The sequence below is a fragment of the Sorex araneus genome, chromosome 10 (assembly GCF_027595985.1).
Source record: "Sorex araneus isolate mSorAra2 chromosome 10, mSorAra2.pri, whole genome shotgun sequence".
Lineage (NCBI taxonomy): Eukaryota > Metazoa > Chordata > Mammalia > Eulipotyphla > Soricidae > Sorex > Sorex araneus.
Window position 1 is genome coordinate 61,355,168 of NC_073311.1, and position 12,048 is coordinate 61,367,215.

Below are 12,048 nucleotides of genomic sequence, written 5' to 3' on the forward strand. Positions count from 1 at the left end.
CCGTGGGTGGGACCTTAGTCCTGAGTTTGTTTATGACTTTAGAACCTCTTGTGAGTTAGAAAGATCGTGTTGGTGTCTGTTTCCCTAAATATTAATAAAAAATGTCCATCTCCTTCCTTCGTTCTACAACTCACCCTTCTGTGTTGCTGTCTGCTTGCCCAGGAATAAGCCAATTCTGAAATGAAGTGTTCTAAAGTAGAGCTGAATTCTTTCTCATGATTGTATGATTTGGCTGGGCCAGGCCGAGCACTTTTCATTTGAGTCTCCCATGGCAAATAGGCCTGGAGTCAGATGAAGATGGAGCTCATGTCTCAGACGATCTTTTGCCTGCAAGGGAAAAGTGCTGGGGCAGCTCTGGGTTGCCGAGACCCCCAGAGAGATAAGAGGCCCCCTCCCCCTCCTCCCTCACCTCTCGCAGTCCTCCCAATGGCCTCACCTTCCCTTCCCTCTTCCCCTCCCTCCCCCAGGACTTTGTGGGAGGAGAGACGAAAGGACATTGGCTGTTTTACAAAGTTTTGCTCGGGGTTGGGAGATAGTGCAGCAGGCAGGCGTCTGCCTTGAGCACAGCTCACCTGGGGCTGGGTCCCAGGCACCCCGTGTCCTGAGGCCCACCAGGAGTGACCCCTAAGTGCAGAGCCAGGAGGAAGCTTTGAGCACAGCCGGGTGTGGCCCAAGGCAAGGAGGAAACAGTATCACCCCTCCCCGAAGGTGCCATTTACCACGTCCCATGACATGTTCCCTGCCACAGCCTTATCTGACCCTCCCTGCGACACTCTTTTTTTTTTTTTTTTTTTTTGCTTTTTGGGTCACACCCAGCAATGCACAGGGGTTACTCCTGGCTCACGCACCAGGAATTACTCCTGATGGTGCTCAGGGGACCATATGGGATGCTGGGAATTGAACCCAGGTCGGTCACGTGCAAGGCAAACGCCCTCCCCGCTGTGCTATCGCTCCAGCCCCATCCCTGCGACACTCTTAATGGTATTTGATTAACTCTCGTCTTTGTAGCGTAAGCAGTATTCTCAGTGGGATGCAGTCATTTTCTGAGAAGTCTTTGTTCTGTTTTCCGTTGAGACTGGGCCAGAGAGGGGTCCCACCGACAGCAGACAGGGGGTCCTTGTCACTACAATGCTGCCAGTACAGGCTGTTCTTTACTTTTGCTACATGCCACTCTCACTGGAGTAAGGTGACATATTGTCATTTTGATTTGCATTGCCCTGATAATGCAAATCACGATGAGCACTTCTTCATATGCCTACCGGCTGTCCATATGTATCTGGAGGCAAGCCAAATACCCAATGACAGATAAATGGATTGGAAAGTTGTGTTCATACACAATGGAATACTATGAAGCTGTAGGAAGAGATGAAATCTTCCCTTTTGCTGCAACATGGGTGGAGTGAGGGGACGCTAGATGCTTAGCAAAGCCTCAGACAAGGCCTTAACATCCTCATGGTGAGATAAAACCATTTTCATAAATTTTCTTTTATGGAAATATTTTTTGATCATCCTGTTGGTTATTTAGCAGTAAGAAGCGATATAAATAAATTACTGTGAAATGCTACGGGGGCAGGCTCTGAGGTTGTTGGGAAGACGGGGACACTGGTGGAGGGAAGGTGACAGGGGTGGCGGGAGTGGGGTTGGAATATTGAACGCCTATAACAAACCATCGTGAACAACTTTGTAAAATACGATGTTTAAATGAAGTAGGGGGACAAAAAGATAAGTTTGGCTTAGGGTCAACGGGTAACAGAAGAATTGGACATGTGTTTCCATGTCCGGGACTTGATACCAGAAGATGGGGGTATATTTAAAAAAAAATGTAGTGAGGGGCTGGAACCATAGTACACAGGGGAGGGTGACTGCCTTGCACGTGGCTGACCCATGTTCTATTCCCGCCATCCCATATGGTCCCCCGAGCCAACCAGGAGTGATCCCTGAGTGCAAAGCCAGGAAGAAGCCCAGCTGGGTGTGGGTAAAGAACTGACTTAAAGACAAAAAAGGCAACAATGATCTACAGAAATACTGAGCTGGGGAAGAGGGCATCTGCTTCCTCCCTCCGAGATTCTGCTGAGGGAAGGGCATGGCGAGCTCAGGGTCAAACGGGGCGCGGGAAGCAAGGAGGCCCGAGGAGAGCAAGCTGAGACGCAGCAGCAGGAAGGGTCGCACACGCCCCACAAGCAGAAAGCGCTAAGGGGCGTAGACGTCCGTGGCCAAGGGCCTCAGCACAGCAGTCTTCCCCTATGTTCCTTCGGGACGCTTCCTGGGGCTGGAGCGATTCCCAGCATCCCATAGGGTCCCCCGAGCACTGCCAGGAGTATTCCTGAGTGCAGAGCCAGGAGTAACACCTGTGCATCACCGGATGTGACCAAAAAATGGGGGGAAAAACGCTTTCTGAAGTGAAGATGGCTTCAAGGTGCGCCCCGGGAAACCCACCAATATTGTTCCTTACCTGAACCGGCCTTAACCCCGCTGGGGGCTGTTGCTTTCCTGGGCTCCTTCCACATCAGGGAGACGCACACACCAGCCCTCTCTTTGGAAAGAGACAAATTACCAGCAAATAACAAGTGGGAGAAAATAAAACACAAAGTGCACAGCTGGGGAGTCCCCGAGAGGCTGGGGTGGTCTGGGGGAGGCTTCTCTGAGGACAGGCTGGCCATCTGGATTGAACATGGACGGTTGCTTGAGTCGGTGGGAAGTGGCCCGCCTCAGGTGCGGGAGCAGAGGGAGCGGCGACCGCAGCTTTGACACCCCTGATGTGGCCTTCATACCTGGTAGCTCCTTGGTTGGTGAGGAGGCAGTGATAGTTCATGGTTTGCTTACGTTCTTGTGCTGCTTTTCTCTCACGGAGAGTTTTGAAGGGGGAGAAGGCTTCTGGCAAAGATGGAATTACAGGGATTTCTGGAGGGTGGGGGTGATGGAGGGAACCTGGGGACACCGGTGCTGGGAAACGTACACTGGTGGAGGGATGGGTGTTGGAGCACTGTGTGACTGAAATCCAATCATGAACTGCTTTGTAAGGGTCTATCTCATGGTGAGTCAATAAAAAATTTAAAAAGAAAGGAAATAAAAGAGGATAGAATGAACAATGGGCTGGAGCGATGGCACAGCAGTTGGGCATTCACCTTTCACGTGCCCGACCCGTGTTCGATTCCTCCGCCCCTCTCGGAGAGCCCAGCAAGCTACCGAGAGTATGGAGCCCACATGGCAGAGCCTGGCAAGCTACCCGTGCATATTGGATATGCCAAAAACAGTAACAATAAGTCTCTCAATGAGAGATGTTACTGGTGCCCGCTTGGACAAATCGATGAGCAATGGGATGACAGTGACAGAATGAACAATAATTTTCAAGTCTTGGGACACTGTGCCAGGGAGACAGAACAGGGATTAAGGCACTTACCCTTCATACGACAGACCCTCTTCCCATCCCTGATACCACAAATGGTCTCTTGGTAACACCAGGGGTCACTGCTCAGAATAGCACAGGGCCAGAACAGCTCCGAGCACCTCTGGGAGTGGCCCAAACACCCTTCCCTCTAGAATAACATGTTGGACTTCACTGGGCTGTGATCGTTTATCTTGCCAATACCACCACATTTTTATTCATAATATTCACATTTCTTGATTCTTAGCAATGTTGAGGATTAAAATGAAAAATGATTGACTGTATTAAATTTTGGTGGGAACATGGAGGAACTGAACTCTCTCATAGCCACTAGTGAAAATGCAAAATGTTTTGTAAAACTGATTGGTATGTTATCAAAAAGTTAAACATGTGGCTTCTATGTGGCTTCTAGGTGGCTTCTCTGTCACCCTTAGGCATGAGAAATGAACACATGCATGTGGAGAGGGACTTGTGTGTGCTCCCAGCAGGGTCCTTTGTAAAAGGAAATCAAAAAAAGCCAATATTCATCAGCAAGTAAGTGGATAACAGATTTATGCTTTATTGATGGAATTCGAGTCACACACAAAAAATATGCAAACGACATGGATACATCTTAAAATGATTTTTCTGAGTAAATAAGGAAAAAAGCAAAGAATATATATTATGAATACTGATAGTAAGTTCTACAAAGTATTAACTGGTCCATGATAGAACATACATCAGTGACTGCCTGGGGTTGGGGAGGAGATGGGAAAAGACAGAGGGAACAGAACAAGGAACCGTTGTGGCTGCCTTCCAGGGGTATCCGGGTGCCAAATGTAGACTTTAAGTAGATGTGGTTTACTGCACTGTACCTCCATGAGGCTATTATAATTATTGAGGAAAGTGTTTCAGCAGCAAGAACCCAACAAAGATGAACGTGACACTCTGGATGAGTATGTGTGTGCATGTGTGTGTGCGTGTGTGTGTGTGTGTGTGTGTGTGTGTGTGTGTGTTTAGGATAAGGCAGGTCTAAAACTTGCTTCTGAAATTATGTGATATGTCACTCATGTTTATAAACCATTAAAAGTCCTTAAAGTCAGAAATCTGGGAGCTGGAGCAATAGCACAGTGGGTAGGGCCTTTGCCTTGCATGCAATTTCCAGCATCCCATATGGTCCTCTGAGCACCGCCGGGGTGATTCCTGAGTGCAGAGCCAGGAGGAACCCCTGTGCATTGCCAGGTGTGACACAAAAAGCAAAAAATAAATAAATAAATAAACATCAGAAATCGAATTAGGAGCTTTTACATAAATAATACAAAACTAGTGGAAATCTCATGTAATCTCCATCTCCTTCCCCACATCCCTCAGGTGTGACCTTTCTCTCTGCCAATAAAGAACCCCCTCAGCAGGCAAACAAGTGCTGCTTCCTGCCGATGTCAGGGCTGCATTTCCTTACTGAGCTGTTGATTCAGAGAGAGGCTGTTTGCAGATGGGATTCCGCCCTGGAGACTCTTGAGTCGCCTTCATACTGAAATTGAATTGCTTTTCTTCTTTTAAATCTCACATATATATCGATTAACAGCTACCAAGAATCTTGTGACAAAGTACTGCAGAGACTGATTTGAGACCCCGGCTACAAATTATTACAGTTGAGTTTGCTGTACTGCCTCAGTTCTGATTGTACACCTCTCTCTCTCTCTCTCTCTCTCTCTCTCTCTCTCTCTCTCTCTCTCCCCCCCCCCGCCTAAAAAGCAGTGCTCACACCTAATGAAGTTAGTGCTAAATGAAACCTCATAGATGCAACATCATATTCTACCCCCCGTGCTCTGGCAGAGGCCCCCATGGCAGAGAAGATGAGGGAAATCATCCCCTTAACAAAAACCCAACCCCGAGCTTGGAGTAGTTCCCTGGGCAAATATAGCATAGGTCTGGCAATACAAAGGGAGAGCAGAAACACACTCAGGAAAGGAAATAATAAATTATGGGACAAGGAAAATGTGCTCAGGGAAAAAACAGAATCAAAACAATTTAGGGTTTTAATCTAAAAAACAATTTAGATGTCGGGTGCAATATGGACAAAAATAGAACAGGAAACTGTTCTACTTAAAGGATGTCTGCTGATTGGCTGTGTGAAATATCCCAGTTTCTGCTCTTAATGTACCCACTGGATTTTCACATGTTGACTAACATTTTTAAAATTTTTTTTATTTTATAAGTTAGTCATAATATTTGATTGCAATTAATATTCAAGCACCAATCCAACCACCATCACACTTTCCCTCCACCAATTTTGGGACTTTTTCATTCCATGTCCCAAACCCTGTCCCAAAACACAACCGAAAAATATATTTTGTATTGTCTGTTATGAAAAAATGCTGAACATGCTTACAAAAAAGTGTTCATATAGGAAACATTGTGAAGATTGTTCTATTTTGGCAGGAGCCATTAAAACTTTCTATAGGGGGGCTGGAGCTAGCACAGCGGGTGGGGCATTTGCCTTGCATGCGGCCAACCCAGGTTCTAATCCCAGCATCCCATATGGTCCCCTGAGCACCGCCAGGGGTAATTCCTGAGTGAAGAGCCAGGAGTAACTCCTGTGCATTGCCAGGTGTGACCCCAAAACCAATAAATAAATAAACAAATAAATAAAACATTCTATAGGATATCACTAACATGTTGTTAAAGGTTGGGTGGTGTGAGCTTTAGTATATATAAATGAAAATATGTATATATGCTTATATACATATATATTTTCCTCTGATTTGTTGCCTACTGTCTGAACCCCATCAAATATGGTGTGGTAATTATGGAGAATGGGTAGGGAGTGTCATATGATGTGTCTAGGAATATGTTCACTCATATGTGAGGCTTGGCCGAGCATGTGGGCAGCAGCCGGGAGCATGGCGGTGGTTGGATTGTGGAGATCAGTGCTGGGGCTGAGTCCCTTGGAGCAGGGAGGGCTCTCACCCGTCCCCCTCTGGGGTGCCCTGAGAGGAACAGCCTGACACAGAGTCCGGTGGCATGGCTATGACTAACAGTTCTTAACGTCTCTGTCAACTTGAACAATAATTCAATATGCCAAATACAGTAACAATAACAGGTCTCATCCCCTGACCATGAAAAGAGCCTCCAATCATTGGGAAAAATTAGTAAGGAGAGGCTACTAAAATCTCAGGGTTGAGATGAATGGAGATGTTACTGGAGCCCACTCAAATAATTGATGAACAATGGGATGACAGTGACACAGTGATATGGTTGGGAATGAGGGTGGGAGAGCAATATTGTATTGAATAGGAAAAGATAAGATGGCAGAGGGTCAATGACCTGATACAATCATTAGAGCCAGGTGTCCTTGACAAATCATGAAGTAGGGGAGAAAGATGGAAAGAAGGAAAGAAAAGAAAGAAAGAAAGAAAGAAAGAAAGAAAGAAAGAAAGAAAGAAAGAAAGAAAGAAAGAAAGAAAGAAAGAAAGAAGAAGGAAGGAAGGAAGGAAGGAAGGAAGGAAGGAAGGAAGGAAGGAAGGAAGGAAGGAAGGAAGGAAGAGAAAGAGGGAAGGAAGGAAGGAGGGAAGGAAGGGAGGAAGGAAGGAAGGAAGGAGGGAAGGAAGGAAGGAAGGAAAGGAGGAAGGAAGAAAGGGAAGGAGGGAGGAAAGAAAGAAAGAAAGAAAGAAAGAAAGAAAGAAAGAAAGAAAGAAAGAAAGAAAGAAAGAAAGAAAGAAAGAAAGAGAGAGAGAAAGAGAGAGAGAAAGAAAGAAAGAGAGAGAGAAAGAATGAGAAAGAGAAAGAGGAAGGAAGGAAGAAAGAAGGGAGGGAGGGAGGAAGAAAAGAAGGGAGGGAGGAAGAAGGAAGGAAGGAAGGAAGGAAGGGAGGAAGGAAGGAAGGAAGGAAGGAAGGAAGGAAGGAAGGAAGGAAGGAAGGAAGGAAGGAAGGAAGGAAGGAAGGAAGGAAGGAAGGAAGGAAGGAAGGAAGGAAAGAGAGCACGTTTTTCCCCTTTCCGCCTCCTTCCATACTTACTCAGAATGAGTTCAGTGGGAAAGATGGGCCCACACCCACCTCATCATTTCCTTTTGAACAGCTACATGAACTCCAATACCCCGAGGGAGAAAGGAGATTTCTAAGAAGATACATAATCTGTGTCAAGGAAAGTTAACGAAATTTGTTTGCTAGTAAGGTTAGAATTCAAGAATATGACTCGGTGGGGCTCCTGCCAACTCTACAGTTCTGACACGCTCGGAGCTTTTAGTACGAGAGAATAGTAATAAGATTAAGAACCGTCGCAACAGAAAGAACATTTTCCTTCAAATCAGGAGAAATTTAGCTTTATTTATAATTGCTATATATTCAGGTCACCCAGCCTGCAAATAAAAACCAGGCTACGTTAAAATAAACCTCATTGCTTTCTCTTATCTATCCTAAGGATACTACCAGCATCTTCTTCCTCCTCGATGCAAATGTGTGCAAGTCTTGATTCCATTAGTGTGGAATTCTAGATGACACTGAGCTAATCTACAGTGTAAGAAAGCAGGTCGGTGGTTGCCTGGCACCTGGATTTGGGGGATCTGCTGAAAAGGAGATGAGAAACCCTTCAGATCAAATAGCAGTGTACTGTGGGCTTAAGATTGAGCTCCATTGCTCTTTTGAAGTCGACTTCAATGGAAGTTTTTTCTAAAAAACTATATGGAAATGAGTTTCCTCTTTAGAAAGGACACAGCACACCAATCTAACAGAACTACGTAAAGTTAAACATGAAGTTTTTATTTTAATCCTTTTATTGTTCTTGAGGTAACATGGTCATAACCCCATGCTGACATGTGTGTTGTATACAATGTTCCTGCACGCCCACCACCACTGAGGTGCCAGACACTCTCCATCACTGCCCTTGGCCCCTTCCGGCCAGCCTCTTCCTTCCGCTATCTCACCCACTACCCCACCACTTGGAAACCTCAGGGGTTGTTGCCACTGGACACTGTCCATTTCCTTGCTTTGCTTCTTTATATACCACATAGAAGTGAGAGCAACTAGCATTCGTCCCTTTTCCCTCTGACTTATTTCTCCTAACAGGCTCTTCTCTAAATCCATTCATGTTATAGCAAAAGGCAAGGTTCCATCTTTGCTTACAGCTACATAGTTTCTGCTGTAGTTTCTGCTGTGCATCTATACCTCAGCTTCTTTTTTTTTTGGGGGGGGTCACACCTGGCGATGCACTGGGGTTACTCCTGGCTCTGCACTCAGGAATCACCCCTGGCGGTGCTCAGGGGACCATATGGGATGCTGGGAATAGAACCCGGGTCAGCCGCGTGCAAGGCAAACGCCCTCCCCGCTGTGCTATCGCTCCAGCCCCACACACCGTGACTTCTTGATTCATTCATCAGTCATCGGCGATTCCGGTTGCTACCAAATGCTGGCTGCCGGAGACAGGACTGCAAACATAGGTATGCATCTAGTGTCATGTAATGTTACTGTTTTCTTGGGGTAGATGCCAAGGAGTGGAATAGTTGAGTTATATGAAAGTTCTACTAAGGATTTTCCGAGATTCCACCATACTGTTTCCATAGAGTCTAAACCAGAAGACATTTCTACAACACAAAAGTGAATCTTTTCTCTGCTGCCCTGTCAGCATTGTTTTTGTACTGTTTGATATAGGTTATTTTCGCCAGCGTGAAGTGATATGTCATTTCCAGTTTTCTTTGCATTTTCCTGATAATCAATGATGATATACTCCTTTTTCTGATATTTGCTGGCTATCTCGTTTGTCTTCTTGGAGAAAACATCTATTCACAAGGTACCATTTTTCACCTGCCATCTGGATGGCAAATTCAAAAGTCTGACAACACATTCAACTGGTGAGGTTAAGGATGAATGGGCACTCAGATGGTTTGAGATACAAACAATGGTTCAATCCTACAGTGGGAAATCTTATGCCTCTTGATATCAAATTGTCGGAACATGCAGCAGCCTTGCCAAAAAATGCATTAGCTGAATCTAAGCATGCGGGATATTAAACAGACCCAAATTCAGAGACACTGACCTAAATGTTTGAAATATTTCTATTTGAAAGATGAAGAAGCCAAAAGAATCATTTCGGAATTGGATGAGACATGGACTCTGGAATAGGAAAAGAGAAATTGCTTTACAGGGCATTTCTGAGGTCATTGATCAAATTTGAACATGAACTCACATTAGATAATAGTATTATATGAACATTAAATTTCTTAAATCATTTTTATTCTAGAGTTATGTAGGAAAATGTCCTTGTTGAGAGATGAATATTGATTATGATGTCTAAAACATATTCTCAACTGTTTTCATGGTAATCATAAAAATAGCGATAGCACTGTCTGTAGCATTGTCTTCCCGTTGTTCATCGATTTGCTTGAGCGGGCACCAGTAAAGTCTCCATTGTGAGACTTGTTACTGTTTTTGGTATATTGACTATGCCACGGGTAGCTTGCCAGACTCTGCCGTGCGGGTGGGAAACTCTCAGTAGCTTCTGGGCTCTCCGAGAGGGATGGAGGAATCTAACCCAGATTGGCCGCATGCACGGCAAACGCCCTACCTGCTATGCATTTAATTTTAATTTTATTTTTTGCTTTTTTGGGTCATACCTGGTGATGCTCAGGGATTACTCCTGGCTCTGCACTCAGGAATTACTCCTGGTGGGTGCTTGGGGAACCATATGGGATGCTGGGGATGTAACCCAGGTAGGCAATGTGCAAGGCAAACGCCCTATCCGCTGTGCTATTGAAGCAAATTTGGTACATGGCAAAGCATTCTTGATTGATGATTGGCTTTGCGTAAGAGTTGCATGGAAAGCCAATGTTCACAACCTTTTGAGTTTAATGGTTCTTTGCATTAAAAAAATGGAAATATTTTTTGGGATGTGGGCCAGTCTCTGTGGTGTGAGATGATATCTCATGGTTGTTTTGATCTGCATTTCCCTGATGATTAGTGATGTGGAACATTTTCTCATGTGCCTCTGAGCCATTCGGATTTCTTCTTTAGGAAAGTTTCTGTTCATTTCATCACCCCATTTTTTGATCAGGTTGGCAGTTTTCTTCTTGTGGAGTTCAACCAGTGCATTGTATATCCTTGTTATCAACCCTTTATCGGATGGGTACTGCATAAATATCCTTTCCCACTCTGTAGATTGTCTTGTATTTTGGTCACTGTTTCTCTTGAGGTGCAGAAGCTTCTTAGTTTGAGATAGTCCCATTTATTTATCTCTGTTTTCACTTGCTTGGCCAGTGGCGTGTCAGCTTTGAAGATACCTTTGGCTTCAATGTCGTGGAGGGTTTTGCCGACCTTGTCTTCAATGTACCTTAGGGATTCTGGTCTGATGTTGAGGTCCTTAATCCATTTTGATCTGACTTTTGTACATGGTGACAGGTGGAGGTCTAAGCCCATTTTTTTGCATGTAGCTGTCCAGTTTTGCCAGCACAATTTGTTAAACATGCTTTCCTTGCTCCACTTCGCCTTTTTTGCTCCCTTATCAAAGATTAGATGGTCATATATTTGGGGGGATGTGTCAGAGTATTCAACCCTGTTCCATTGGTCTGCCGCTCTGCCTTTGTTCCAGTACCACCAAGCTGTTTTAATGACTATCGGTGTTGGCGTGGATGCGGGGAGAAAGGGACTCTTCTTCACTGCTGGTGGGAATGCCGACTGGTTCAGCCCTTTTGGAAAACAATATGGACGATTCTCAAAAAATTAGAAATTGAGCTTCCATTTGACCCAGCAATACCACTCCTGGGAATATATCCCGGAGAGGCAAAACGGTATAGTAGAGATGGCATATGTATTTCTATGTTCATTGCAGCACTGTTTACAATAGCCAGAATCTGGAAAAAACCAGAGTGCCCCAAAACAGATGACTGGTTAAAGAAACTCTGGTACATCTACACAATAGAATACTATGTAGCTCTCAGAAAACATGAAGTCATGAAATTTGCATATAAATGGATCAACATGGAAAGTATCATGTTGAGTGAAATGAGTCAGAAAGAAAGAGACAGACATAGAAAGATTGCACTCATATGTGGAATATAATGTAACTGAGAAGTACAAGTTGGCAATGATGCAACTTCTGGCAGATATATTTCTGGACTTAGTTACTAAAATACTAAAATACAGAAACCCAAAACTGAGAGGCCGCTAAGTGTGGTCACTCGACCTCATACCTCTTCATCCTCAGCAATGGAAAACAAATTATCTAATGCTTCCTTTTCAGCAGGTCTGACCTTAGAGGAGAGACTCTCCAAACAATAATAGTGAGTTTTGTTGAAATATTGTATGCAATCAAAGTGAAAGTAAAGTGAAATTTATTAGTTACACAGGCGGGGGGGGCTAAGGGTGGGGGGGCTAGGGCCGTGGGGGGTTAGGGGTGTGGGGGGCGGGGTGGAGCTATACTGGGATTCTTGGTGGTGGAATATGAGCACTGGTGAAGGGATGGGTATTCGAGCATTGTATAACGGAGATTTAAACCTGAAAACTTTGTAACTTTCCACATGGTGACTCAATAAAAAATTTTAAAAAATGGAAATAAAGAAAATAACTTTTTCAGTTGCTTTCCCTTCTAAGAAGGAAATCCAGAGCAAGGAAAGCTGAGAATTCCTGTTTAGTTTTCTTTGGGATTCTAGGACTGAATAGACCTCTGAATTCCTAGGACAGACTCCAGAATGAAC